Source organism: Apodemus sylvaticus, chromosome 4, assembly GCF_947179515.1.
Source record: "Apodemus sylvaticus chromosome 4, mApoSyl1.1, whole genome shotgun sequence".
In the NCBI taxonomy this organism is placed as follows: domain Eukaryota; kingdom Metazoa; phylum Chordata; class Mammalia; order Rodentia; family Muridae; genus Apodemus; species Apodemus sylvaticus.
This window is the reverse complement of record NC_067475.1, coordinates 151,530,147-151,558,032: the sequence shown is the minus strand read 5'-3', so window position 1 is coordinate 151,558,032 and position 27,886 is coordinate 151,530,147. Positions and strand designations below refer to the sequence as shown.

The window sequence follows — 27,886 nt, the reverse complement described above, 5'->3', positions numbered from 1 at the left end:
AACAGAAAGCCAACCCAAATAAAATGTTTGCCTTTATCAGAGTTGCCTTGGTCATGTTACATCTTCACAGCAATGAAACTCTAAGATAACACACTCATAACACACTAGTAAATCTATGGTCACATTTCCAATTAGTTCTTTAACATTAATTCTTTGTTTTATTGGATATTTTATTTATTTACATTTCAAATGTTATCCCCTTTCTTCATTTCCCCTCCAAAAACCCACTATCCATCCCCCTTGCCCCTGCTCACTATCCCACACACAAATGCTTCCCTGGCCTGGATTCCCCTATACTGGGGCAACAAGCCATCACAGTACAAAGGGCCTCTCCACTCACTTATGTCGAACAAGGCCATCCTCTGCTACATATGCAGCTGGAGCCATGGGTCCCTCCATGTGCACTCTTTGGTTGGTGGTTTAGTTCCTGGGAGCTCTGGGAGTACTGGTTGGTTCATATTGTTGTTCCTTCTATGGGACTGCAAACCCCTTCAGTTCCTTGAGCCCTTTCTCTAGATCCTCCATTGGGGACACTGTGCTCAGCTCAATGGATGGTTGTGAGGATCCACTTCTGAATTTGTCAGACACTGGCAGAGCCTCTCAGGAGACAGCTCTATCAGACTCCTGTCAGCAAGTACTTGGCACTCAAAACGGTGTCTGGGTTTGGTAACTGTATATGGGATGGATCCCTAGCTGGGACAGTCTATGGATGGTCTTTTCTTTAGTCTCTGCTCCACAAGTTGTCTCTGTATTTCCTCCCATGGTTATTTTGTTACCCCTTCTAAGAAAGACTGAAGTATTCTATGGTCTTCCTTCTTCTTGAGCTTCCTGTGGTCTGTGAATTATATCTTGGGTATTCTAAGCTTCTTGGCTAATATCTACTTATCAGTGTGTACATGCCATGTGTATTCTTTTGTGATTGGGTTACCTCATCTGGATGATATTTTCTAGTTCCATTCATTTGCCTAAGAATTTAATAAATTCATTGTTTTTACTCCTTTGTGTAAATGTGCCACATTTTCTGTATTCATTCCTCTGTTGAGGGACATATGGGTTCTTTCCAGCTTCTGGCTATTATAAATAAGGCTGCTATTAACATAGTAGAGCATATGCCCTTATTACATGTTGGAGCATCTTCTGAGTATCTGCCCAGGAGTGGTATAGCTGGGTCCTCAGGTAGTACTATGTCCAATATTCTGACTAGTTGTGAAACTGATTTCCAGAATGGTTTTACCAGCTCTGCACTCCCACCAGTGATGGAGGAATGTTTCTGTTTCTCTGCATCTTCTCCAGTACATGCTGTCACCTGAGATTTTGATCTTAGCCATTCTGACTGGTATGAAGTAGAATCTCAGGGTTTTGTTTTGTTTTTGTTTTTTGTTTTGTTTTGTTTTGTTTTGTTTTGATTTGCGTTTCCCTGATGATTAAGGATGTTGAAGATTTCTTTAGGTGTTTCTCAGCCATACAGCATTCCTCAGTTGAGAATTCTTTGTTTAGCTCTGTACCCCATTTTTAATAGGGTTATTTGTTTCTCTGGAGTCTAGTTTCTTGAGTTCTTTGTATATATTGGATATGAGCCCTATATCAGATGTGAGATTGGGGAAGATCTTTTCCTAATCTGTTGGTTGTTGTTTTGTCCTATTGACAATGTCCGTTGCCTTACAAAAGCTTTGGAATTTTATGAGGTCCCATTTGTCAATTCTTGAAAATAAATTTGCTATTTTTTCTATTCTTTATTTTTCTATTTATTATTTTCTTATATAAAATATGACATGAAAACCACCATTTTCTGAATAAGTTTTCCAAATATATTTCCTTGAAAATTATGGTGATTTATTTAATATAATAATCTGAATTTTATGTTTGCATCTTAAAGCTACATTTCTTCATTTTCTGTACATATTGTCATTTCTGAAAATCTTTCCTACCAAGTAGAGAAGACAGAAAATGTATTGTTTATTCTTTTAAAAGATTAATTATGAAAAATACCAATCCTAAATTAAATGGCAAGAGTTGCACACAAAGCAGGCCAGAGTACATATCAATTCACCATTTGAACCCCATATTTATTTCTGTCTTACCAGTTTTAATTTGCTAAAATATAGCATACATCTCTATACCATGTGTATCTATGACTGCTTTAAATAGTTAATGTTTACATCTAACAACACAATAACTTCTCTCTGATAGTAGATGTGTAATCATGTTTCTTTTGTTGATTAAGCAGTGCCTTTTCATAGCTCATAGCTATGAAATAGCAAGAGTGCCTATGTCTACAAGGCACTTGTTTGCAGACCTGGTGACCCTTGTAGTTGGGGAAAATGAAGATCAATTACACAAAGTTGATCTCTGACTTCCACACATGTGAACCACATATACATTGCTGGATAAATAAATAACATTTTAAAATCATAGCTGTCTATTCAAATTCCAAATAAACAAGAGCCTTACCTGGCTTTGGATCTTATGACCCTTAACACTCTTCAAGGCAAGCCTAGTCCCTCCAGTTCTTTTGGGCTGTCACTGCATTTTGCTAGAAACTAGAGTACTCTGCTCCCACACTCCAGGTATAGCTATGTACTTCTTGTGGCTTCCCACTCATTTCTCATATCCTATGTTTATGGAAGATTGAGGTCAACTCTGGCAGTTAAACTCTATATCGATGCTATGTGTATACATGGATACTTTCTTGCTGTTCTTTTATGCCTTAAAAGAGAATCAAACATTATCATTTTTGTGAAATTATTGTTTCCCTTATGACTGACTTAATCCATTCATGGGCAAGAGGTGCATAATGACACAAGCCCGTTTTATGTAAAACTTTCCAAGTACTCATTTGACATCTAGTACCTTCAGAGAGTATTTACATATTACACTTCTAGTTTTGAATTGTCAGTCTTTTGGATTATGCCAGTGGTAATTAACAGCAATTCTTTACATACAAATATCATACAATGCTTAAATTGCCATTTACAACCAGTAAGAACCCACTTTTATGTCCTTTAACATAAAAATAATAATAAACATTTAAGTTCATAATAGTTTTACATTTATAAAAAATTGCTACAATGCTACAGATTTCCCATTTAGGGCACACAGATATTCCCAGTCACAGGACCATGTTAATAGTGCCCTTTTCATAATTAATAAGTCAATATAGATTCATTGTTGTTGGCTGGACTCCACATTAGAGTCACAATTTCTCTGTTTTTACCTAAGATCATTTCCTCTCACAGGTTCCATCCAGAATGATATATTCTTTTCATTGTCTTGTGTTCTCAATAGATTACCAGAGCTGACAGTTTCTCAGACAGCCCTTGTTGGTTGTTAGGTGGTAATACTTGAAATTCATGTTGTATGTTTCTTCTCTTAGACCTGTGTCAATGTATGTTGAAATTGTTACTGAAGAATCACATGTAAGAACTACAAAGTGTTAGTACAAGATAACCACTATACTAGGGAAACCTGGCTATGTAGCAGTGGAGGATGAGGAACTGGAGGGAGCCACTAGATAATCCCAGACACCAGGGAGCAAGAGGCTCCCAGGACCCAGAGAGGATGACTTTAGCCGAAATATGCAACAAAAGGGAGAAAGAACCATAGGGACACCTCCAATAGATAGGCATGGCCCCCAGTTGAGGGATCGGGCCAGTTACTCATCTCCACAACTTTTAATCCAACAACATTCCTGTCCAAAGGAAAGACAGGGACAAAAATTGGAACAGAGACTGAAGGAAAGGCCATCCAGAGACCTCCCCACCTAGGGATCCATTCCATCTGCAGACACCAAACCTTGACACTATTGTTGTTACCAAGCATCCCTTGTATATAGGAGCCTGATATGGCTGTTCCCTAAGAGGTTCTACCAGCATCTGACCAATACAGATACAGATACTCACGTCCAACCATTGGACTGAGCCTGGGGACCCCAGTGGAAGAGCTAGGGGAAGGACTGAGGAGCTGAAGAGGATTGCAACCCCATAGGAAGAACTATATTAACTAACTGGAGCTCCCAGGGACTAAACCACCAACCAAAGAGTACACATGGAGGAACCCATGGCTCCAGCTATATATATATATATATATATATATATATATATATATATATATATATATATATATAGCAGATGATGGTCTTATCTAACACCAGGGGAAAGGCCCTTGGTCCTGTGGAGGCTTGATGCCCCAGCATAATGGTATGCTAGAGCAGTGAGGCAGGAGTAGGTGAAAGGGTGGAGGAGCACCTCATAGAGGCAAAGGGGAGGGGCCAGAGGGTAGATGGGATGGAGGAATTGTGGAGGGGTAACTGGGAAAGGAGAAAGCATTTGAAATGTAAACAAATACAATGATTAATTAAAAATAAGAACTACAAAGTGAAGGACACTGCTATGGGGCTGCCATTGCCTTTGGACTATCTCAACAAGCAAAACTCTAAAACACTTGTTTTGAAAGACAAACAAATTTATACTGAGTTTTTTCAAGGTAAGTTTCAAGGACTGGGGTGCAGTGGTACAATGCTTGCCCAGCACGCACAGAGCGTGGGAGAAAGTAAAGTTTAAATTTGAATCTATTCACTTAAACTATTTCATGTGGTCCCTTACTGTGCCTTTTACAAATTAGTTAGTAGCATTACTTTATAATGTATAGAAAATTTCAAGAAATTGCGAGACTGGGGAGATGGGTCAGTATTTAAACTGTTTGCCTCTCAAATCTGGGACTCAGCAGTCTTGAGCCCCTAACAGAAGAAGAGAACTTACCTTCACAAGTTGTCCTCTAACCACAACTCACTCTGCGTGGCATCTGTGCATGTTCATAGTGAATGGGCTGATAATATATGGGTGAAACCCTCATTTCCCCACAAATATGTAAATAATTGTGAAAACATAGTTTTTAAACAATAGCATTATTAGTACTAAGGACTAGATGAATAAGAGGACACTGAGGTGTAATAAAAAGTTATTTTCCTGGAAATACATTGCACTAAAAAGCACAATTAAAATTCAATATTCTAAACTCACTTGAAAAGTGCTTCTCTGAAATTTGATATACAGCTATGAATAGTTATTTTCACATATTCTCAGTATTTTGGGTTGTGCTGTTATTAATTTTGTTTTATGACAATGTATGACATGAATGATTTCAGAGCCATTTGTTGCATATTAATTATAAATTCTGTACTTAAAATATATTTTCAATAGACATTTTAAAGGATTTTCACATCTGTGCTTGAAATGGAGAAATAGAAGATATAAGAGCAGAAATACTGAGAACAGTCTCATTTCCCTCCCTAATCTCCCAACTGTACTCATTCTGGTTCTTATGGACAAACTACATTAAATTAGTTTTGTTTGTTAACCATATTTGTGTACAATTGTGTATATATTAGCTTATGTGTATTTGTATACATATAGTAGGAAGAATTATTCTTTTTCTAGTTATTGGCAATAATATTGGTGTCACTATTTTATAAATTTAGCATGCTGCAGAACAATAATAAAGAAGTTATCATAATCATGTGAAAATGGTGAATTTTAATTTAAAAGATGAAAGAAAGGTGTGAAATGGAATTATGTGACAGAACAAGAAGCTCTTGAACCATCTCCCTACGTAGATACTGATTCAGCAACAATGCGCTTACCTACTATTCCCTCTAAAGCAATTAAGGCACTTCTGCACCCCAAGTAAGCATAAAATCAGTCGCATCAAAGCCTGTAGCAGCATCTCTCCATGTGCACCAACCCTAGCACAATACTTTGAGATTTAAATTTAACTGTGCATTTTGGCTTCTCACTGGGAAGGAAAGAGAAGATTCGATTCCAGTGTATCCCAACTAGTCTGACTATTATTGGAGCCATTTTATGAATAACTAGTTTCTGTCTTTTCTGTTTGATAGACTCCAGTAAAAGAACCTGAGAACTGTGGAGAACAAAGAACCAAAGAACATGACAGCATCGTACTATCCCTGAGAACTAGCAGGCAAAAGCCGATATGCTTAGTAACTTCCCTTTCTGAGAGAAGAATATAGTGTGGATCTGGACAAGGAGTTGCACACTTGTAATCCCAGCACTCAAGAGACTGAGGCAGGGGTATCCTGAATTTAAGTTTAACCCCAACTAGTAAAACTGTTTCTCTGTCTGTCTCTGTCTCTCTGTGTCTCTCTGTCTATGTCTCTCTCTCTCTCTCTCCCTCCCTCCCCCCACTCTCTCTCTCTCTCTCTCTCTCTCTCTCTCTCATACACACACACACACACACACACACACACACACACACACACAGACAGGAAGCATGGTTCTAGTCATCCTGCACTGTGGTACTTTCGAATTTTCCCCAAAGGACTGGCCTGTCTGCATTTCAGAAAATTGACAACTGGAATACTTGAGAGGCCTGAGGACAGTAAAGACAAAGCAATGGATGTATCATTTTACTGCTTCTGAGAACCTGTACTGCAGATGGCAGAAAGCAAGTCATGAATAAGAAAGAAAGAGACAGAGGAGGGAGGGAGGGAGGCAGGGAGGGATGGAAGATTAGCAGTAATCTCTTTGCTTAGGAATCTATGGGGACCTCAAGCCCAAAGAAGTTATTGTCATGGAAAAGTATCCTAAGTCAGCTCAGATTGGTTGATTAGTATCTTGGCTGCATAGAATTAGTATGTAAAAACCAGTAAAAGTAAGTGGGTTTTTAAAAACTATACACATATCAAAACAAAGTTATAATGAGCTTAAAGAGAAAGAGATGGCCTAATAAAATGAACTAAGAAAAACATTAAATACAAGCTCTAAAGAGAAGGTATGTTACTTAAAAAAAAGAATAATAAAAGCGAAAGACATTTTTTCTTTTTTTATTGAATATCATCTTCATTTACATTGCCAATGAATGGTAAAAGCTTTCCCATTTCCCCCTCCCCTAAGACCCTCAACCCGTCCCCCTTCTCCATAACCCTGCCTCCATGTATATGCCCCTCCACCTGATACACTCCCACCTCCCCCACCCCTCGGTTTCCCTTTGTTGGGGCCTCTGTTAAACCTTTACCTGACCAAGGACCATTCCTCCCACTGATACCCAACAAGGCCTTCCTCTGCCACACTTTTGGCTGGTACCATGTGTGCCCCTTGGTTGATGGTTCAGTTCCTGGGACTCTTAGGGTGTCTGGGTGACTGAAATCATTGTTCTTCCCATGGGGCTGTAAACCCCTTCAGCTGCTCTGGACCATCCTCCAGCTCCTCCATTGGAGACCCCATGCTCAGTCCAATGGTTGGTTGCTAACATCTGCTTCTTTATGTGTAAGGCTCTGGCAGGGACCCTCTGGAGACAACCGTGGCATGCTCCTTTTGGTATACACTTCTTGTGATCCATAATAGTGCCTGGGTTTGGTGACTGTTTATAGGAAGAATCCCCAGGTAGGGCAGTCTCTGGGTGGTCTTTACTTCAGTTTCTGCTCCACACATGGTCTCCAATATTGCTCATGTGAGTATTTTGTTCACTTTCTCAGAGGAACCAAAGGACCCTCACTGAAGTCCTTCTTCTTGAGCTTCCTATGCTGGGTGAATTGTAACTTGTTTATTTTGAGTTTTTGAGCTAATATCTGCTTATTAGTGAGTACATTCCATGTGTGTTCTTTTGTGATTGGGTTGCCTGGCTCAGGATGACACTTTCTAGTTCCATCCATTTGCCTAAGATTTTCATTAATTCATTCTTTTTAATAGCTGAATAGTACTTCATTGTGTATATATACCACAGTTTCTGTATCCATTCCTCTGTTGAGGGACATCTGGGTTTTTTCCATCTTCTGGCTATTATAAATAAGGCAGCTATGAACATAGTGGAGCATGTGTCCTTATTACATGTAGGAACATCTTCTGGGTATATGCTCAGAAGTGGTATAGCTGGGTCCTTAGGTAGTACTATGTCTACTTTTCTGAGGAATCACCAAACTGATTTCCAGAGTGATTTTACCAGCTTGCAATCCCACCAACAATGGAGAAGTGTTCCTTTTCCCCCACATCCTCTCCACCAATTGCTGTCCCCTGAGTTTTTCATCTTAGCCATTCTTACCTGTAAAAGGTGGAATCTCAGTGTTGTTTTGATTTGCATTTCCCTGATAACTAAGGATGTTGAACATTTCTTTAGGTACTTTAGAGCCACTCGAGTTTCCTCAGTTGAGAATTCCCTGTTTAGCTCTGTACCCCATTTTTTAATAGAGTAATTTGACTCTCTGGAGACTAACTTCTTGAGTTCTCTGTATAATTGGATATTAGCCCTCTATCTGATATAACATTAGTAAAGATATTTTCCCAATTTGTTGGTTGCCGTTTTGTCCTATTGACTGAATCCTTTGCCTTACAGAAGCTTTGCAGTTCTATAAGGTCCCATTTGTCAATTCTTATTCTTAGAGCATAACTCATTGGTGTTCTATTCAGGAACTTTTCCCCTGTGCCCATGTGTTCAAGGTTTGTTCCCACTTTCTGCTCTATAAGTTTCAGTGTGTCTGGCTTTATGTGTAGATCCTTTTTTTTTTTCTAAATTCTTTGTTTACATTCCAAATGCTTTCCCCTTTCCCGGTTCCCCCCTCCACATATGTCCCATAAGCCCTCTTATTTCCACCCATTTTCCAGTCACCTCACTCCTTTTTCTCTCTCCTGGTACTCCCCTACAATGCTGGATCAAGCCTTTCTAGGGTCAGGGCCCTCTCCTTACTTCTTCATGGGAGTCATTTGATATGCTAATTGTGTCTTGGGTATTCAGAGCTTCTGGGCTAATTAATATCTCCTTATCAGTGATTGCATTCCATGTGTATTCTTTTGTGATTGGGTTAACTCACTTAGGATGATAGTTTCCAGTTCCAAGCATTTGCCTAAAAATTTCATGAATTCATTGTTTTTAATTGCACAGCAGTATTCTATTGTGTAAATATACCACATTTCCTGTATCCATTTCTCCATTGAGGGACATCTGGGTTCTTTCCAGCTTCTGGCTATTATAAATAAGGCTGCTATAAACATAGTGGAGCATGTGTCCTTATTGCAAACTGGGGAATCCTCTGGGTATATGCCCAGGAGAGGTAGAGCAGGGTCCTACAGAAGTGTCACATCCAGTTTTCAGAGGAAACGCCAGACTGATTTCCATAGTGGCTGTACCATCTTGCAATCCCACCAGTAGTGGAGGAGTATTCCTATTTCTCCACATCCTCGCCAACACCTGTTGCCTCCAGAGTTTTTAACCTTAGCCATTCTGACTGACGTGAGGTGAAATCTCAGGGTTGTTTTGATTTACATTTCCCTAATGACTAATGATGTTGAGCATTTCTTAAGGTGCTTCTCAGCCATCCGAATTTCTTCAGCTGAAAATTCTTTGTTTAGATCTATACCCCATTTTTAATAGGGTTATTTGGTTCCCAGGGGTCTAACTTCTTGAGTTCTTTGTATATATTGAATATTAGCCCTCTATCAGATATAGGATTGGTGAAGATCTTTTCCCAATTTGTTGGTTGCTGTTTTGTCCTTTTGACAGTGTCCTTTGCCTTAAAGTAACTTTGTAATTTTATGAGGTCCCATTTGTCAATTCTTGATCTTAGAGCATAAGCTACTGGTGTTCTGTTCAGGAACTTTCCCCTTGTGCCCATGTCCTCAAGGGTTTTCCCCAGTTTCTTTTCTTTTTTTTTTTTTAATATTTTTTATTTTCTATATTCTTTGTTTACATTCCAAATGATTTCCCCTTTCCCAGATCCCCCCTCCCCATATGTCCCATAAACCTTCTTCTCTCCATCCATTTTCCAATCACCTCCCTCCTTTTTCTCTGTCCTTATATTCCCCTCCAATGCTAGGTCAATCCTTTCCAGGATCAGGACCCTCTCCATACTTCTTCATGGGAGTTATTTGTTATGTGATTTGTGCTTTGGGTATTCAGGGCTTCTGGGCTAATTAATATCCACTTATCAGAGATTGTATTCCATGTGTATTCTTTTGTGATTGGGTTACCTCACTTAGGATGATATTTTGCAGATCAAACCATTTGCCTAAAAATTTTGTGAATTCATTGTTTCTAATTGCTGAGTAGTATTCCATTGTGTAAATATACCACATTTTCTGTATCCATTCCTCCTTTGAGGGGCATCTGGGTTCTTTCCAGCTTCTGGCTATTATAAATAAGGCTGCTGTGAACATAGTGGAGCATGTGTCCTTATAGCATGCTGAAGAATCCTCTGGATATATGCCCAGGAGTGGTATAGCAGGGTCCTCAGAAAGTGTCATGCCCAGTTTTCTGAGGAACAACCAGACTGATTTCCAAAGTGGTTGCACCATATTGCAATCCCACCAGCAGTGAAGGAGTGTTCCTCTTTCTCCACATCCTTACCAACACCTGCTGTCTCCTGAGTTTTTGACCTTAGCCATTCTGACTGGTATAAGGTGAAATCTCAGGGTAGTTTTGATTTGCATTTCCCTAATGACTAATGATGTTGAGCACTTCTTAAGGTGCCTCTCGGCCATCCGAATTTCTTCAGGTAAAAATTCTTTGTTTAGATATGTACCCCATTTTTAATAGGGTTATTTGGTTCCCTGGGGTCTAACTTCTTGAGTTCTTTGTATATATTAGCCCTCTATCAGATGTAGGGTTGGTGAATATCCTTTTCAAATGTGATGGTTGCCGTTTTGTCCTTTTAACAGTGTCCTTTGCCTTACAGAAACTTTGTAATTTTATGAGGTCCCATTTGTCAATTCTTGATCTTAGAGCATAAGCTATTGGTGATCTGTTCAGGGACTTTTTCCCTGTGCCCATGTCCTCAAGGGTCTTCCCCAGTTTCTTTTCTATTAGTTTCAGTGTGTCTGGTCTTACATGGAGGTCCTTGATCCACTTGGAATGAAGTTTAGTACATGGAGATAAGAATGGATCAATTTGCATTCTTCTGCATGCTGACCTCCAATTGAACCAGCACCATCTGTTGAAAAGGCTATCTTTTTTCCACTGGATGTTTTCGGCTCCTTTGTCGAAGATCAAGTGACCATAGGTGTGTGGATACATTTCTGGATCTTCAATTCTATTCCATTGGTCCACTTGTCTGTCACTGTGCCAATAGCATGCAGTTTTTAACAATATTGCTCTGTAGTATTGCTTGAAGTCAGGGATACTGATTCCCCCAGAATTTCTTTTGTTGTTGAGAATAGTTTTAGCTATTCTGGGTTTTTTGTTATTCCAGATGAATTTGAGAATTGCTTTTTCTAACTCTGTGAAGAACTGAGTTGGGATTTTGGTGGGGATTGCATTGAATCTGTAGATCGCTTTTGGCAAAATGGCCATTTTAACTATATTAATCCTGCCGATCCATGAGCTTGGCAGATTTTTCCATTTTCTGAGCTCTTCTTCGATTTCCTTCTTCAGAGACCTGAAGTTCTTGTCATATAGATCTTTCACTTGTTTGGTTAGAGTCACACCAAGATACTTTATATTGTTTCTGGCTATTGTGAAGGGTGGCATTTCCCTAACTTCTTTCTCAGCCTGATACCCTTTGAGTATAGGAAGGCAACTGATTTGCTTGAGCTGATTTTATAACCAGCCACTTTGCTGAAGTTGATTATCAGCTGTAGGAGTTCTCTTGTGGAGGTTTTCAGGTCATTTAAGTAGACTATCATGCTATCAGTTCATCTGCAAATAGTGACAATTTGACTTCTTCCTTTCCAATTTGTATCCCCTTGGCCTCCTTATGTTGTCTAATTGCTCTAGCTAGAACTTCAAGTACTATGTTAAAAAGTTATGGAGAGAGAAGACAGCCTTGTCTAGTCCCTGATTTTAGTGGGATTGCTTCAAATTTCTCTTCATTTAGTTTGATGTTGGCTACCGGTTTGCTGTATATTGCTTTAATGATGTTTAGGTATGGGCCTTGAATTCCTGTTCTTTCCAAGACTTTTAGCATAAAAGGATGCTGAATTTTGTCAAATGCTTTTTCTGCATCTAATGAGATGATCATATGGTTTTTTTCTTTGAGTATGTTTATGTAATGGATAGCATTAATAGATTTCCTTATATTGAAACATCCCTGCATCCCTGGGATGAAGCCTACTTGATCATGGTGGATGATCGTTTTGATGTGTTCTTGGATTCGGTTGGCAAGAATTTTATTAAGTATTTTTGCATCAATATTCATAAGGGAAATTGGCCTGAAGTTCCCTTTCTTTGTTGGATCTTTGTGTGGTTTTGGTATCAGCGTAATTGTGGCTTCATAGAACGAGTTGGGTAGAGTTCCTTCTGTTTCTATTTTGTGGAATATTTTGAAGAGCATTGGTATTAGGTCTTCTATGAAGGTCTGATAGAATTCTGCACTGAAGCCATCTGGTCCCGTGCTTTTTTTGGTTGGGAGACTTTCTATGACTCTTTTTATTTCTTCGGGTGTTATGGGACTCTTCAGATGATCTATTTGATCCTCATTTAGTTTTGGTGTCAGATATCTGTCTAGGAAACTGTCCATTTCTTCCAGATTCTCCAGTTCTGTTGAGTATAGGATAGGCTTTTGTAGTAGGATCTAATGATTTTTTGAATTTCCTCAGTATCTGTTGTTATATCTCCCTTTTCATTTCTAAGTTTGGATACTGTCTTTGTGCCCTTTAGTTAATCTGGCTAAGGGTTTATCTATCTTGTTGATTTTCTCAAAGAACCAGCTCCTGGTTTTGTTGATTCTTTTTAAGGTTCTCTTTGTTGATTGATTTCGGCCTTGAGTTTGATGATTTCCTGCCTTCAACTCCTCCTGGGTGAAATAGTTTCTTTTTGTTCCAGGGCTTTCAGGTGTGTCATTAAGCTGTTAGTGTATGCTCTCTCCATTTTCTTTTTGGAGGCACTCAGGGCTATGAGTTTTCCTCTTAGCACTGCTTTCATTGTGTCCTATAGATTTGAGTATGTTGTGTCTTCATTATCATTAAGTTCTAAAAAGTCTTTAATTTCTTTCTTTATTTCTTCCTTGACCAAGGTATCATTGAGTATAATATTGTTCAGTTTCCACGTGTATGTGGGTTTTCTGTTGTTTTTGTTGCTATTGAAGACCACTTTTACTCCCTAGTGATCTGATAGGGGGCATGGGATTAGTTCGATCTTCTTATGATTGTTGAGGTCTGCCTTGTGATCAATTATATGGTCGATTTTGGGGAAGGTACCATGAGGTGCTGAGAAAAATGTATATTCTTTTGCTTTAGGATAGAATGTTATATATATATATATATATATATATATATATATATATATATATATATATATATATATAATTGGTCCAAAGCTTCAATTAGTTTCACTGTGTCCCTGTTCAGTTTCTGTTTTCCTAATCAGTCCATTGAGGAAAGTGCAGTGTTGAAGTCACCCACAATTATTGTGTTAGGTGCAATATGTGCTTTGAGCTTTAATAAAGTTTCTTTTATGAATGAGGGTGCCCTTGCATTTGGAGCATAGATGTTCAGGATTGAGAGTTCTTCTTGTTGTATTTTCCCTTTGACCAGCAAGAATTGTCCCTCAGAGTCTCTTTTGATGACTTTTGGTTGAAAATCAATTTTATCTGATATTAGAATGGCTACTCCAGCTTGTTTCCTGAGACCATTTGCTTGTAAAATTTTCTTCCAGTCTTTTACTCTAATGTAGTGTTTGTCTTTGACCCTGAGGTGCATTTCCTATATGCAGCAAAATGTAGGGTCCTGTTTACGTATCTAGTTGGTTAGTCTATCTCTTTTTATTGGCGCATTGAGTCCATTGATGTTAAGAGGTATTAAAGAATAGTGAGTATTTCTTCCTGTCATTTTTGATGTTATTTTTAAAATTTGATTAGATAACTTCTTTTGGGTTTGATAAAAGAAGGTTACTATCTTGCTTTTTCCAGGGTGAAGATTCCCTCCTTGTATTGCTATTTTCCTCCTATTATCCTTTGTAGGGCTGGGTTTCTGGATAGATTTTGGGTAAACTTGGTTTTGTCATGGAATATCTTAGTTTCTCCCTCTATGGTGATTGAGAGTTTTGCTGGGTATAGTAGTTTTGGCTGGCATTTGTGTTCTCTTAGAGTCTGCATGAGATCTGCTCAGGATCTTCTAGCTTTCATAGTCTCTGGTGAGAATTCTGGTGTGATTCTGATAGGTCTTCCTTTATATGTTACTTGGACTTTATCTCTTACTGCCTTTAATATTCTTTCTTTGTTTATTACATTTGGGGTTTTGATTATTATGTGATGGGAGGTATTTCTGTTCTGGTCCAGTGTGTTTGGATTTCTGTAGGCTTCTTGTATATTCATGGGCATCTCTCTCTTTAGGTTAGGGAAGTTTTCTTCCATAATTTTGTTGAAGATATTTGCTGGTCCTTTAAGTTGTACATCTTCACACTCATCTATGCCTATAAACCTTAGGTTTGGTCTTCTCATTGTGTCCTGCATTTCCTGGATGTTTTGGGTTACAAGCTTTTTGCATTTTGCATTTTCTATAACTGTTGAGTCTATGGTTTCTATGGTATCTTCAGCATCTGAGATTCTTTCTTCTATCTCTTATATTCTGTTGTTGATATTTGCATCTATGTCCCCTGATTTCTTCCCAAGGTTTTCTATCTCCAAAGTTGTCTTCCTTTGAGTTTTCTTAGTTGTTTCTACTTCTGATTTTAGATCCTGGATGGTTTTGCTTAGCTCCTTCACTTGCTTGTTTGTGATTTCCTGTAATTCTTTAAGAACTTTTTGTGTTTCCTCTTTCATGACCTCAGCCTGTTGACCAAAGTTCTCCTGTATTTCTTTAAGTGATTTTTGCGTTTCCTCCTTATTGGCTTTTGTATTCTCCTGGATTTCTTTCAATGATTTTTGTGTTTCCCTTGCAAGGGCTTCTATCTTTTGATCCATTTTCTCCTGAATTTCTTTAAGTATGTCCTTCATGCATTCCTCTACCGGCATCATGACCAGTGATTTTAAATCCAAATCTTGTTTTACTGGTGTGATGTGGTATCCAGGACATGCTGTTAAAGGAGAATTGGGTTCAGATACTGCCATATTGCCTTGATTTCTGTTAGTGACGTTCCTGCATTTGCCTTTTGCCATCTAGTTCTCACTGGTGTTAGTTGGTCTTGTCAATGCTGGACTCACCAGTGCATGCTGCCTCTTCCCAGGTGGCCTCTGGTGCACAGCTGCCTGGAGACAGGGTGCTGTGGCCCAGGCTGTTCAGATCCCGAAGCAGACACCTGAAGGCTCCTGCCAGGGCCTGCTGGACTCACCAGAGCACACTGACTCCTCCCAGCCAGCCTCCTGGGTGCCCCTCTGGCCTCTTACAGGACCTGGAGATATGGTGCTGCAGCCCAGGCTGTTCTGGATCCCGAAGCAGAAATCTGAAGGCTCCTGCCAGAGGCTACAGGACTGGAACCTAAGTTCTGTGCTGCCGGAGCAAGCTGTGTGCTCCCAGTCTGCCTCAGTGTGCACACCAGGCCTCTTGTACTTCCTGGAGACCGAGTGCTGTGGTTCAGGCTGTTCAGATCCCGAAGCAGACACCTGAAGGCTCCCACCGGGGCCTGCTGGATTCACCAGAGCACACTGATTCCTCCCAGCTGGCCTTCTGGGTGCCCCTCTGACCTCCTGCAGTACCTGGAGATGTGTTGTTGCAGCCCAGGCCATTCTGGATCTCAAAATGGAGATCAGAAGGCTCCCCCAGAGGCCACAGGACTGGAACCTAAGCTCTGTGGTGCCGACCCACTGCAGCAAGCTCCCCAGTTTCTTTTCTACTAATTTCAGTGTGTCTGGTTTTACGTAGAGGTCCTCGATCCACTTGGAGTTGAGCTTAGTACCAGGAGATAAGAATGGATCAATTCATATTCTTCTGTATGGTGACCTCCAGTTGAACCAACACCATTTGTTGAAAGGGCTATCTTTTATCCAACAAAGGATATTTTCCAATCCTTTGTTGAAGATCAAGTGACCATAGATGTGTGGATTCATTTCTGGGACTTCAATTCTATTCCTTTGGTCCACTTGCTTGTCACTGTGCCAATACCATGCAGTTTTTAACAATATGGCTCTGTAGTATTGCTTGAGGTCTGGGATACTGATTCCCCAGAAGTTCTTTTAATGTTGAGATTAGTTTTAGCTATCCTGTTTTTGTTGTTGTTGTTGTTGTTGTTATTCCAGATGAATTTAATAATTTCTTTTTCTAAATCTGCAAAGAACTGAGTTGGGATTTTGATGGGGATTGCATGGACTCTATAGATTGCTTTTGGCAAGATGGCCATTATAACTATATTAATCCTGCCAATCCAAGAGCATGGAAGATTTTTCCATTTTCTAATGTCTTCTTGGATTGCCTTCTTCAGAGGCCTGAAGTTTTTCTCATACAGATCTTTTATTTGTTTGGTTAGTGTCACACCAAGATACTTTATTGTTTGTGGCTATTGTGAAGGGTATCATTTCCCTAACTTCTTTCTCAGCCTGCTTATCCTTTGAGTATAGGAAAGCAACTGATTTGCTTGAGCTGATTTTATAACCAGCCACTTTTCTGAAGTTGTTTATCAGCTGTAGGAGTTCTCTGGTAGAGTTTTTTGGGTTATTTAAGTATACAATCATATCATCTGCAAATAGTGATAATTTGAGTTCTTCCTTTCCAATTTGTATCCCTTTGACCTCCTTATGTTTTCTAAAAGCTCTAGATAGAAATTCACGTACTATATTGAAAAAATAAGGAGAGGCAGCCTTGTCTAGTGCCTGATTTTAATGGGATTGCTTCAAGTTTCTCTCCATTTAGTTTGATGTTGGCTACCAGTTTGCTGTATATTGCTTTAACTATGTTTAGGTATGGGCCTTGAATTCCTGTTCTTTCCAAGACTTTTAGCATGAAAAAAATGCTGAATTTTGTCAAATGATTTTTCAGCATCTAATGAAATGATCATGTGGTTTTTCTCTTTGAGTCTGTTTATGTAGTGGATTGCATTGATGGATTTCCTTATATTGAACCATCCCTGTATCCCTGGGATAAAGCCTACTTTATCATGGTGGATGATGTTTTGATGTGTTCTTGGATTCGGTTGGCAAGAATTTTATTGAGTACTTTTGCATCAATATTCATAAGGGAAATTGGCCTGAAGTTCCCTTTCTTTGTTGGATCTTTGTGTGGTTTTGGTATCAGCGTAGTTGTGGCTTCATAGAACAAGTTGGGTAGTATTCCTTCTGTTTCTATTTGGTGGAATAGTTTGAAGAGTATTGGTATTAGGTCTTCTTTGAAGGTCTGATAGAATTCTGCACTGAAGCCATCTGGTCCCGTGCTTTTTTTGGTTGGGAGACTTTCTATGACTCTTTTTATTTCTTCGGGTGTTATGGGACTATTTAGATGATCTATGTGATCCTGATTCAGTTTTGGTGTCAGATATCTGTCTAGGAAACTGTCCATTTCCTCCAGATTCTCCAGTTGTGTTGAGTATAGGCTTTTGTAGTAGGATCTGATTATTTTTTGAATTTTCTCAGTTTCTTTGGTTATATCTCCCTTTTCATTTCTAATTTTGCTAATTTGGATACTGTCTTTGTGCCGCTTGGTTGGTCTGGCTAAGGGTTTATCTATCTTGTTGATTTTCTCAAAGAACCAGCTCCTGGATTCGTTGATTCTTTTTATGGTTATCTTAGTTTCTACTTGATTGATTTCAGCCCTGAGTTTGATGATTTCCTGCCTTCTACTCCTCCTGGGTGAATTAGCTTCTTTTTGTTCCATGGCTTTCAGGTGTGTCGTCAAGTTGCTAGTGGATGCTCTCTCCATTTTCTTTTTGGAGGCACTCAGGGCTATGAGTTTTCCTCTTACCACTGTTTTCATTGTGTCCCATAGATTTGGGTATGTTGTGTCTTCATTTTCATTAAATTCTAAAAAAGTCTTTGATTTCTTTATTTCTTCCTTGACCAAGGTATCATTGAGTAGAGTTTTGTTCAGTTTCCATGTGTATGTGGGCTTTCTGTTGTCTTTGTTGCTATTGAAGACCACTTTTACTCCATAGTGATCTGATAGGAGGCATGGGATTAATTCAATCTTCTTATATTTGTTGAGGTATGTCTTGTGACCAATTATATGATCGATTTTGGAGAAGGTACCATGAGGTGCTAAGAAAAGGGTCTATTCTTTTGCTTTAGGATGAAATCTTATATAGATATAGATATAGTATAGAGATAGAGATAGAGATAGATAGATAGATAGATAGATAGATAGATAGATAGATAGAGATAGAGATAGAAATAGAGATAGATAGATATAGATAGATATCTGTTAAATCTAATTGGTCCAAATCTTCAATTAGTTTCACTGTGTCCCTGTTTAGTTTCTCTTTTCCTGATCAGTCCATTGAGGAGAGTGGCATGTTGAAGTCACCCACAAACAATTATTGTGTTAGGTGCAATGTGTGCTTTCAGCTTTAGTAAAGTTTCTTTTACAAATGAGAGTGCCCTTGCATTTGGAGAAGAGATGTTCAGGATTGAGAGTTCTTCTTGTTGTATTTTTCCTTTGACCAGCAAAAAGTGTCCCTCAGTGTCTCTTTTGATGACTTTAGGTTGAAAGTCAATTTTATCTTTATTAGAATGGCTAATCTGGCTTGTTTCCTGAGACCATTTGCTTGTAAAATTGTCTTCCAGCCTTTTAATCTAAGGTAGGGTTTGTCTTTGACATTGAGGTGTGTTTCCTGTATGCAGCAAAATGTAGGGTCCAATTTATATATCTAGTCTGTTAGTCTATGTCTTTTTATTGGAGAATTGAGTCCATTGATGTTAAGAGATATTAGGGAATGGTGATTATTACTTCCTGTCATTTTTGATGTTATTTTTTATATTTGATTGGTTATCTTCTTTTGGGTTTGATGAAAGAATGTAACTCTCTTGCTTTTTCCAGGGTGAAGTTTCCCTCCTTGAATTGGTGTTTTCCTCCTATTATCCTCTGTAGGACTGGGTTTGTGGAAAGATATTGTGTAAACATGGTTTTGTCATGGAATATCTTGGTTTCTCCATCTATGGTGATTGAGAGTTTTGCTGGGTATAGATGTTTTGGCTGGCATTTGCATTCTCTTAGAGTCTGCATGAGATCTGCCCAGGATTTTCTGGCTTTCATATTCTCTGGTGAGAACTCTGGTGTGATTCTGATAAGTCTTCCATTATATGTTACTTGGCCTTTTTCTCTTACTGCCTTAATATTCTTTATTTGTTTAGTACATTTGGGGTTTTGATTATTATGTGACAGGGGGTATTTCTGTCCTGATCCAGTTTGTTTGGAGTTCTGTAGGCTTCTTGTATGTTCATGGGCATCTCTCTTTAGGTTAGCGAAGTTTCCTTCCATACTTTTGTTGAATATATTTGCTGGCCCTTTAAATTGTAAATCTTCACTCTCATCAGTACTGCCTGGTTTTGTGTGTCAACATGACACAGGCTGGAGTTATCACAGAGAAAGGAACTTCAGTTAGGAAAGTGCCTCCATGAGATCCAGCTGTGGGGCATTTTCTCAATTAGTGATCAAGTGGGGAGGGGCCACTTGTGGGTGGTACCCTCTCTGGGCTGATAGTCTTGGGTTGCATAAGACAGCAGGCTGAGCAAGTCAGGGAAGCAAGCCAGTAAGAAACATCCCTCCATGACCTCTGCATCAGCTTCTACTTCCTGACCTGCTTGAGTTCCAATCCTAACTTCCTTTTGTGATGCACAGCAATGCAGAAGTGTAAGCTGAATAAACCCTTTCCTCCCCAACTTGCTTCTTGGTCATGTTTGTGCAGGAATAGAAATCCCAACTAAGACACTCATCTATGCCTATAATCATTAGGTTTGGCCTTCGCATTGTGTCCTGGATTTCCTGGATGTTTTGGGTTACAAGCTTTTTACATTTTGCATTATCTTTAACTGTTGAGTCCATGGTTTCTATGGTATATTGGGCATCTGAGATTCTTTCTTCTATCTCTTGTATTCTGAGTTGATATTTGCATCTATGGCCCCTGATTTCTTCCCAAGGCAAAGAGAGTTAATCTTGACTTTGGACTTAACACAGCTGGCAAAGGGTAACCTCAGTCAGGAAACTTTTTCCACCAAATTGTCTGTGGCCATATCCATAGGCCATTTTCCTAATTGATGATTGATGTAGAGGACCCAATCCACTGGGTGTGGTGTCACCCTGGGAAAGTGGTTCTCTAGTATGCAAGGAAGGCAGGGAAAGCCAACAATCAGCATCTCCAATGATTTGTTCTTCAATCTTCTGTCTTGATACGGCCTTGGCTTCCCTCAATAATATACAGGAACCCATAAGCTTAATAAACCCTTTCTTCCCTGAGTTAGTTTGGCCAGTGCTTTATCACAGCAACAGAAAACAAACTAGGACACCCCAAATAACACCTGATTCTTCTTTATTCTCAGTGTCAAATGAGTTTACATTTCTAAAACTACAAGTAAGTGGTATTACACCAACCTAAAGTATTAGTACTGCAAAGAGAAGGCATCAGTGGAGTGGAAATACAATCCACTGATTGAAAGGAAATCATCAAACCACACAAAAAGTTTTTAAAACAACACGATTATTACTCAGCATTTCTACCCCAGGATATTTATTTAAAAGAATTGAAATCAAGTTCCATCCATTTGCCTAAGAATTTCATGAATTCACTCTTTTTAATAGCTGAATAGTACTCCTATATATATATACATATATACATATATACATATATATATTTTTTTTCCAGAGTGGTTTTACCAGCTTGCACTCCCACCAGCAATGGAGGAGAGTTCCTCTTTCTCCACATCCTCTCCAGCATCTGCTGTCACCTGAATTTTGGATCTTAGCCATTCTGACTGGTGTGAGGTAGAATCTCAAGGTTCATGAACACACATGGTATATACTGACTGATAAGTGGATATTAGCCCAGAAGCTTGGAATACCCAAGATATAATTCACATGTAGCTCAGGAAGAAGGAAGACCAAAGTGTAGCTCAGGAAGAAGGAAGACCAAAGTGTAGATACTTTGGTCCTTCTTTGTGCCCTTCCTCCACAGTCTTGAATTGGCAAAAGCCCAGATGATTTTTACACCTTGCTGGAGCCAGCTTTTGGCCTCACTGCATTTGCATTTCCCTGCCAGAGCCTTGAGGAATTGACCCTACTGAGCTTACTTTGCAAAAGAATCCAGCAGGAACAAAGCAACAGAACTCAGTTGAAACAAAGGATGGGTCTTTGCCTATATAAACTGAGAACTGAAAATTAAACTTTGAGCCTTGATCAGAAAACTTGGTCTGAGCTTGCTATTTCTCTCTCCCTCCTGTCTGTCCTTTCTATTCCAGCCCAGCTCTCCTTCCAGGTGAACCCAGTTCTCTGTGGCCTCAGGCAGCTACAATTCTTAGATGGGATACAAAATACCCACGGGAGGAAATACGGAGCCAAAGGATAGAGCAGAGATGAAGGAAACTGTACCACCTATGGGATCCATCCCATATACAGTTACCAAACCCAGGCCAACAAGTGCTTGCTGACAAGAGCCTGATATAGCTGTTTCCTGAGAGGGCTTGTCAGTGCCTGGCAAATATAGAGGGGAAGGTTCTCAGCCAACCATTGAACTGAGCACATGGTTCCCAATGGAGGAGCTTGAGATAGGACCCAAGGAGTTGAAGGAGCTTGCAGCCCCATAGGAGGAACAACAGCATGAACTAACCAGAACCACCAGAGCCCCCAGGAACTAAACCACCAACCAAAGGGCACACATGAAGTGACCCAGGGCTCCAGTCACATATATAGCAGAGGATGGCCTTGTTGGACATCAATGAGAGGAGAGGCTCTTGGACCCATGAAGGCTCATTGACCCAGGGCAGGGGAATGCCTGGTCAGGGAAGTGGGAGTGTGTGTGTTAGTGAGGTGGAGGTTGTGGGGAATGGGATAGGGGCTTTTGATCAGAACCATAGAAAGGGGATAACATTTGAAACGTAAATAAAGAAAATATCTAATAAAAAAAGAAGAATTGAAATAAAGATCTCAGAGAGATTAGCTTGTTCATTTTACAAGGTTATTCACAACTAATGTGTGGAGAAACATATTAGTGGGGTTTTTTTTAAGTAGTGTTTTTTTTAAGTGCCTTTCCCTGGGTGAAAAGGTAAAGGAGGAACAATAGATAGTTCAGTAGGAGATTCTTCAACCACAGTAAGGACATGTTATAAACTGCAAAACTGTGGCATGGACGACATTATGCTAAGTAAAAGTAGATACTCACAGGACTAGAAGATCATGGACTCACTTATGGGAAGCATCTAAAGTGATCAAACTTATCAAAATTGAGAGTAGGATAATAGTCCAAGGGTGAAAATACAGGGCAATTGGGAGTTGCTATTTAATGAATATAACGTTTTAGTTATGCAACATGAAAAAACACTCTGCTTTTAAGTTAAATAATGAGGCCAGCTGGGGGCTGGACAGGTAAAAGCTCTAACTATGCAACACTACCAGCCTGAGTTAGATCCCCAGAACTCACATTAAAATCCTTATACCATAGCACTCTGTAATGCCAACCCTCAGATATGGGAAATATAGCAGGAGGATTGCCATGAAGCCTGTGGGTCTTCTTGTCTGCCTGTGGAACAGAAGCAAAAGAGACCCCATCTTCACAATAAAGTAAAAGGAAAGAACTGACTCCTGACAGATGTCCTATGAGCTCTGCATGCGTGGTAGAGCACAGGCATGATACACTCACAGACACACCATACCTACAACATGCATAGTGGAGCACAAACATGCCTTCACTTATATAGTAACACATTGGAATAATTTCTAAAAATAGTGCAGCTCTGGAAATGCTAGTAAGTGCCTTCAATCCCTGCACTTGAGGCAGCTAAGACATGACAACCATGTCTAGGAATCAGCTCAAGCTTTGCAGTGTTACTCTATCTTTGAAAATAAAACTAAAACAAAACTAAATGCAGACTAGCAACTATTTACATAATATTGGGTATTTTTGGCAATCTGTGAAATTTAGCAGGTATGTAACCTGTGGTCCATGGCTGCACATACCCCAGTATAGCTTTGACTGAGACCCAGAACAGTTTAAGATAGTCATCATATCAAAATATGAAAAGGCATAACATTCCTGAAAAAATATGAGAGTGATTAACGGGTTCCATGTAACTGCTGTAAGAATTTTCAGAGTGGACTTGAGAATCTTTGCAAGTTAATGTTTTGAAGAATTTACATATCAGTTATAGTTCTTACATTTAATTATAGAAAAATCTCTTCAATTGCCTCTATATTAGGATGTATGGTATTATTCTTTGTGGGATATGTACATTTTCTAGGGAAGACAGAGTATGCTGGGACAAAACACAGCAAGGCATAAAAGAGAGAAGCCCCTCAGAATGAACTTACAAATGCGCCCAGCTCCTAAAGCATCTCAGGCATCAGTTCAAATGAAGTCATCCAACTTGAAATCATTTAGAGCAAGCACCTCCTTTTATGGAAGTGTAGCCCAACAAGAATATACATGACCAGAAAAGGGACTCTCTGAATCGTATGGGATAATTGTGATTGGATATCGATAGAAAAACAGCTAACTAGATGGTGAAGTGTAGAATTGAAAAGCATAGTTTTATAACCGCCGAGCCGTCATTTGCTGAGTGTGCTAACCAGTACTTGCACCCAGCATTGTTATGGGCTACCATCTCGGAACTGATTAAGTCAACCAGCGTTTCAAAGCAAATTTCTAAGACCTCTCCACAGTAACCTAACTGGGATATTGTGAAGGTTGCAGCTCTAACCCACATAAGGTGTTTACCATGGTGTCATCAAAGGACCTCAAGAAATAATTGCTAGTGCTTCTCTCATTATAAATTTCTGTTAGGACTGGAGCACAGGGAAGGCATTTAGACAGATGTGTTTGTGAAGCAAACCTCCTTTTGTCCTTTACTTAGATGGATATCTCATCAGAGAAAGTGACACAATTAATTCACCCCTGTGAAGTGTTGTGAAAAGTTACTAATTAATACTGTAAAGTGCTTTGGTAAAATAGTGTGAAATAAAATGACTAAATGCTGCATAACTGTTTACTTCGAAGGCCGTCACCAACAGTAACATAATCTAATTTAATTAAACAATATACAGTTAAATAATAAAAAGTGGAGGAAGAAATAAATTAAGAGGCACAGTCTAAAGAAAAGATGAGATTTGAAAAAGCGTGGTGAATCAATGAGGCAGAGACACTAGAAAGTTGTTTGACTTGAGAGAAGATATTGACAAGGTCCCTCGTTACACAATCTGCTGCATCCCCTGGTACCTAACTGTAACATTAAATGCCTCAGCATCTGCAATAACATGAATGTTAATGATGATCATTGCTGAGACACAAAAGAGCACTTAATTACCTTTGGGAGAGTAAATGTCATCGTTACTGAGAATGTTGGAGTGACATAAAAGTTGAAAAATGTAATAAGTCGTGGCTGGCTAACTCAGAAGACTGGAGTCTCCTTCCATAGTTTAAAGTTGCTTTGGATAACCTGACCATCAAGGACACAAAGAGTCTGTATCTAAAGGAGGGAGAGGGCTGTTCTGGTGGATAGAATGATGAAATGCGGAGAACTCATAGGCCAGTCCAGACCCCAGGTATGGAACCAGCAGCTGTACTTGACTAAAAACGCTTTCTTCATATAGTCACCTTACAGCCTTTATTTTAAAAAAAAAATCTAAGCAATCACTTTTTATGCTGCAAGATATCTTCTGAGCAATACAGATTAAATTTTACACTCCACTGTGCACTCAGGAATTAACAGTGTATGTCCTTATTGTCTTCAAACATGGAATGCTGTAACTATTGGGGGTCGAGTTTTGTGGGTGCCCATGGCATCGATACGGATAAAATAAAACGATACTTCCATACTTTAAAAAAAAAGAACGTGACATCAACACAATGGCAGAAACAAGAGCCCACGAGTCTCCAGGGAAAGAATGCCAGGAGAGCTGCACAACTAATGTCGCCGACCCAGGCCCAGACAAGTGTGATGGAAGCTGCCATGCCTACTAGACCTCCCACAGCCCTTTCTACCACTGCATCGCTCTGCTGCATCTTTATTTTGACAATCAACTTATTATTTCGATTCAACATCTAATTGTTTAAAAGAAACAAAAACAACAAACCAAAAAGAGACAAAGAAACAAAGAAAGCATAAGAGATTTTTAAAAAACGACAATGGGCAGGAAACAAAGTTCTGAGGACTGAACCGGGTCAGCAGGTTTGTCTTTGATCAACTTTACCCACTGAGTCATTGCATGGGTCTTCGAATAAGAATTGTAATGAACATCTCTTCACTGCCCTGGATTTTACAATGAAGACATCATAACTAACTGACTTTAGTGAAACCAACTTTCAAAGAGTGTGGGAAGAGTAAATGAAACTGGAGTGGGTACACAACTGCAGGGAATCAAAATAGAGAGGAGGAATGTATAATGCTTTTTTCCAATGTGAAGGTAGGAGCTAGTGGCCACAATAGAGGAGTGGGAGTCATTCTTTGTTCTGTTTTTGTGTGGGATTTGGAGTGACTTTTGGATGCTTAGCTCTTCAGCAAATAGCACAGTGGAAATGGGGAGCTGTCAGTTGTGGAAGGGCCCCTGAGAAATGGAAGGTCTTCAGCGAGAGCCTTACCTTGGATGATAAGAAAAAAAAAAAAATCCTGTGCCCTCAGGCAAATGAGCTAATATGGAGTGCAGCTACAGGTGGAGTGACAGCCTGTTTTCGCTGCTGTGGCACTTGTAGAGACTACTGCAAACACAGGCAAGGATTGCAATTGTGAAACATGATTATGTTTCAGTCTAAGTGAGAAAAATGGGAAGAATATTAAGGTGATGTAAAAATCAAACAGAAGTGAAAACACTGAAGAACAAGTGAGGCTGAAATCCCAAAGAGGACAGAGGTAGAGATAAATGTAGATTCTCATCTAAGGATATATGGTGTGAAGTGCAGTGGAAAATGTAAAAGGAAAGAGGCACTCTCATGCGTCCTTTCCCCCTGGTATCCACTTGGTATCAACCTTCAAGATACACATTAAGTGGGACAGAAGCAAAGGAATAACTATCAAGAAAATTCAAAGTGGTGAGGGCAGGCTGGTTCCAGAACCAATCTCTCATTTTGTTACACTTATCACAACTGTTCACAGCAAAAATTCACAAAGTAGTATTTTCATATTTTTACTTTAAAAATTTTATCGTATATTTTGATCATATCCTTCCCTTTCTCTTGACTCCTCTCAGATCCTCCCATCTCCCTACCCACCCAACTCCATATTCTCTCCTTCCGTCAAAGTTAAACCCATAAAATAAAAAAAGCTGAAATAAGCAAAAATAAGACCACAAAATTCCAAGTCTACTTTGAGTTGGCCAATTACTGCTGAACCTGGGGTCCACCCTGAACAGTGATTGTTGTCCTCATTGACACTCTGTTGAAGAAAACTCTTTCCCCTTCCCATAGAAAAACAATAGCAAATAGCTTCTTGGTTAAGAGTGGGACTTTGTGTTCACCCCCAACTCTCAGTTATGGGATTTTATGTGGTTTTAACCAGTGCAAGTGGTCATCTGTGTACTGCCAGGGTCTCTGAGTCCATTAGTGTGTCAGTTCTGCTGTGTCTGGAGATGCCGTTTCCCTGGAGTCATGCACCACCTCTGGCTCTTAAAATCTTACTGCCCCCTCTCCTGCAGAGATTTCATGCTCTTTTTAACTGGATTTAAGGCCCACTCCATGAGCTGGCACACACACCTGACACTACTTAAAAGTCCAAGAACTTAAATTGGATAGGTTATGGACCTAGGGGGAAACCTAATACTATTGTTCTGTTAAAGGAGCATAACAATAAAAAGATTCCTAATGACATTCTAATTCTCACTCAGTCATTACCAGAGAAGAGCTTCTTCTTCTTCTTCTTCTTCTTCTTCTTCTTCTTCTTCTTCTTCTTCTTCTTCTTCTTCTTCTTCTTCTTCTTCTTCTTCTTCTTCTTCTTCCTCTTCTCCTCCTCCTCCTCTTCCTCCTCCTCCTTCTTCTTCTTTATCTTCTTCCTTTTTCTTCCCCACTTTGTCTTCTTACCGTTCCCCTTCCCTTCCCCTTCTTACCCTTTCCTTTCCTATTTTGTGGATATTCTTGCTGAGGCACACATGTGGGAGGATGTTTTGCTGAGAACAAACACAGTGTTTTTGGAAGCAGTCTGGAAAAGGGCATGTAATGTTTTACTAGAGCAGATGCTTAAGAGAACATGTGATGTTTGGAAAGGGTATAAATATAACCCAACAGACAATGGACAGTGCTTTGTGGTATTGGTTCTCCTTGCCACTCCTTGCTGGTCATCATTTGTTGTGACTTCATAGAGAGAAACACCACCAAAGAACTTCTGGTGGTGTTCAGGTGGCTTCTTGCCAATTCTTCAGCCTTGTGAAGATTGACAGAGCCTCATGGTTTCTTCTGGATCCAACTGCTGTTGTTGATTCATGAATAGTGTTTGCAAGTGGAAAGAGCTGGCACTGCTGATCCATATGAACTGAACTGCTTATATCTTGACAACAGAGATTGGATTTGCTCAAAGAACTATTTCTAAGCATGTCCACATTAACCTTTCCTTTCAACTTTTTCTAGTGGGTGGCAGGCCAGAAGGGGGATTAAAGCATTTAAGTATATTTATTAAAGTATTGTTTTGAAAAATATCAGCCTAACTTCTCCTCCTCCTCCCTTTCCCCTCCCCTTCCCTCTCTTCCTCTTTCTAGTAGATGGAAAAAACACAGAGGCTCTCAGTGTGCAAAGAGTTAAAGACCAAATCCCTCTCTTCATAAATCATTTCTAATCCTTTTTACTTGACTAGATTGGGGTTTGAACATACAAAATAAAGAGGTCATTCCGTCTGACTTAACTCACATTCTCATCATTGCTCAGAACACTGCTGCTTCCTAAGGAATGGATATTCGTTGTG

General features: G+C 39.5%; 1 pseudogene; it reads right to left on the bottom strand.

The window, feature by feature from the left end:
* The window catches only part of LOC127683747 (60S ribosomal protein L7-like), a 106,649-nt pseudogene extending 82,321 nt beyond the window's left edge, over positions 1 to 24,328 (bottom strand).
* Positions 24,329 to 27,886: the final 3,558 nt, after the last annotated feature.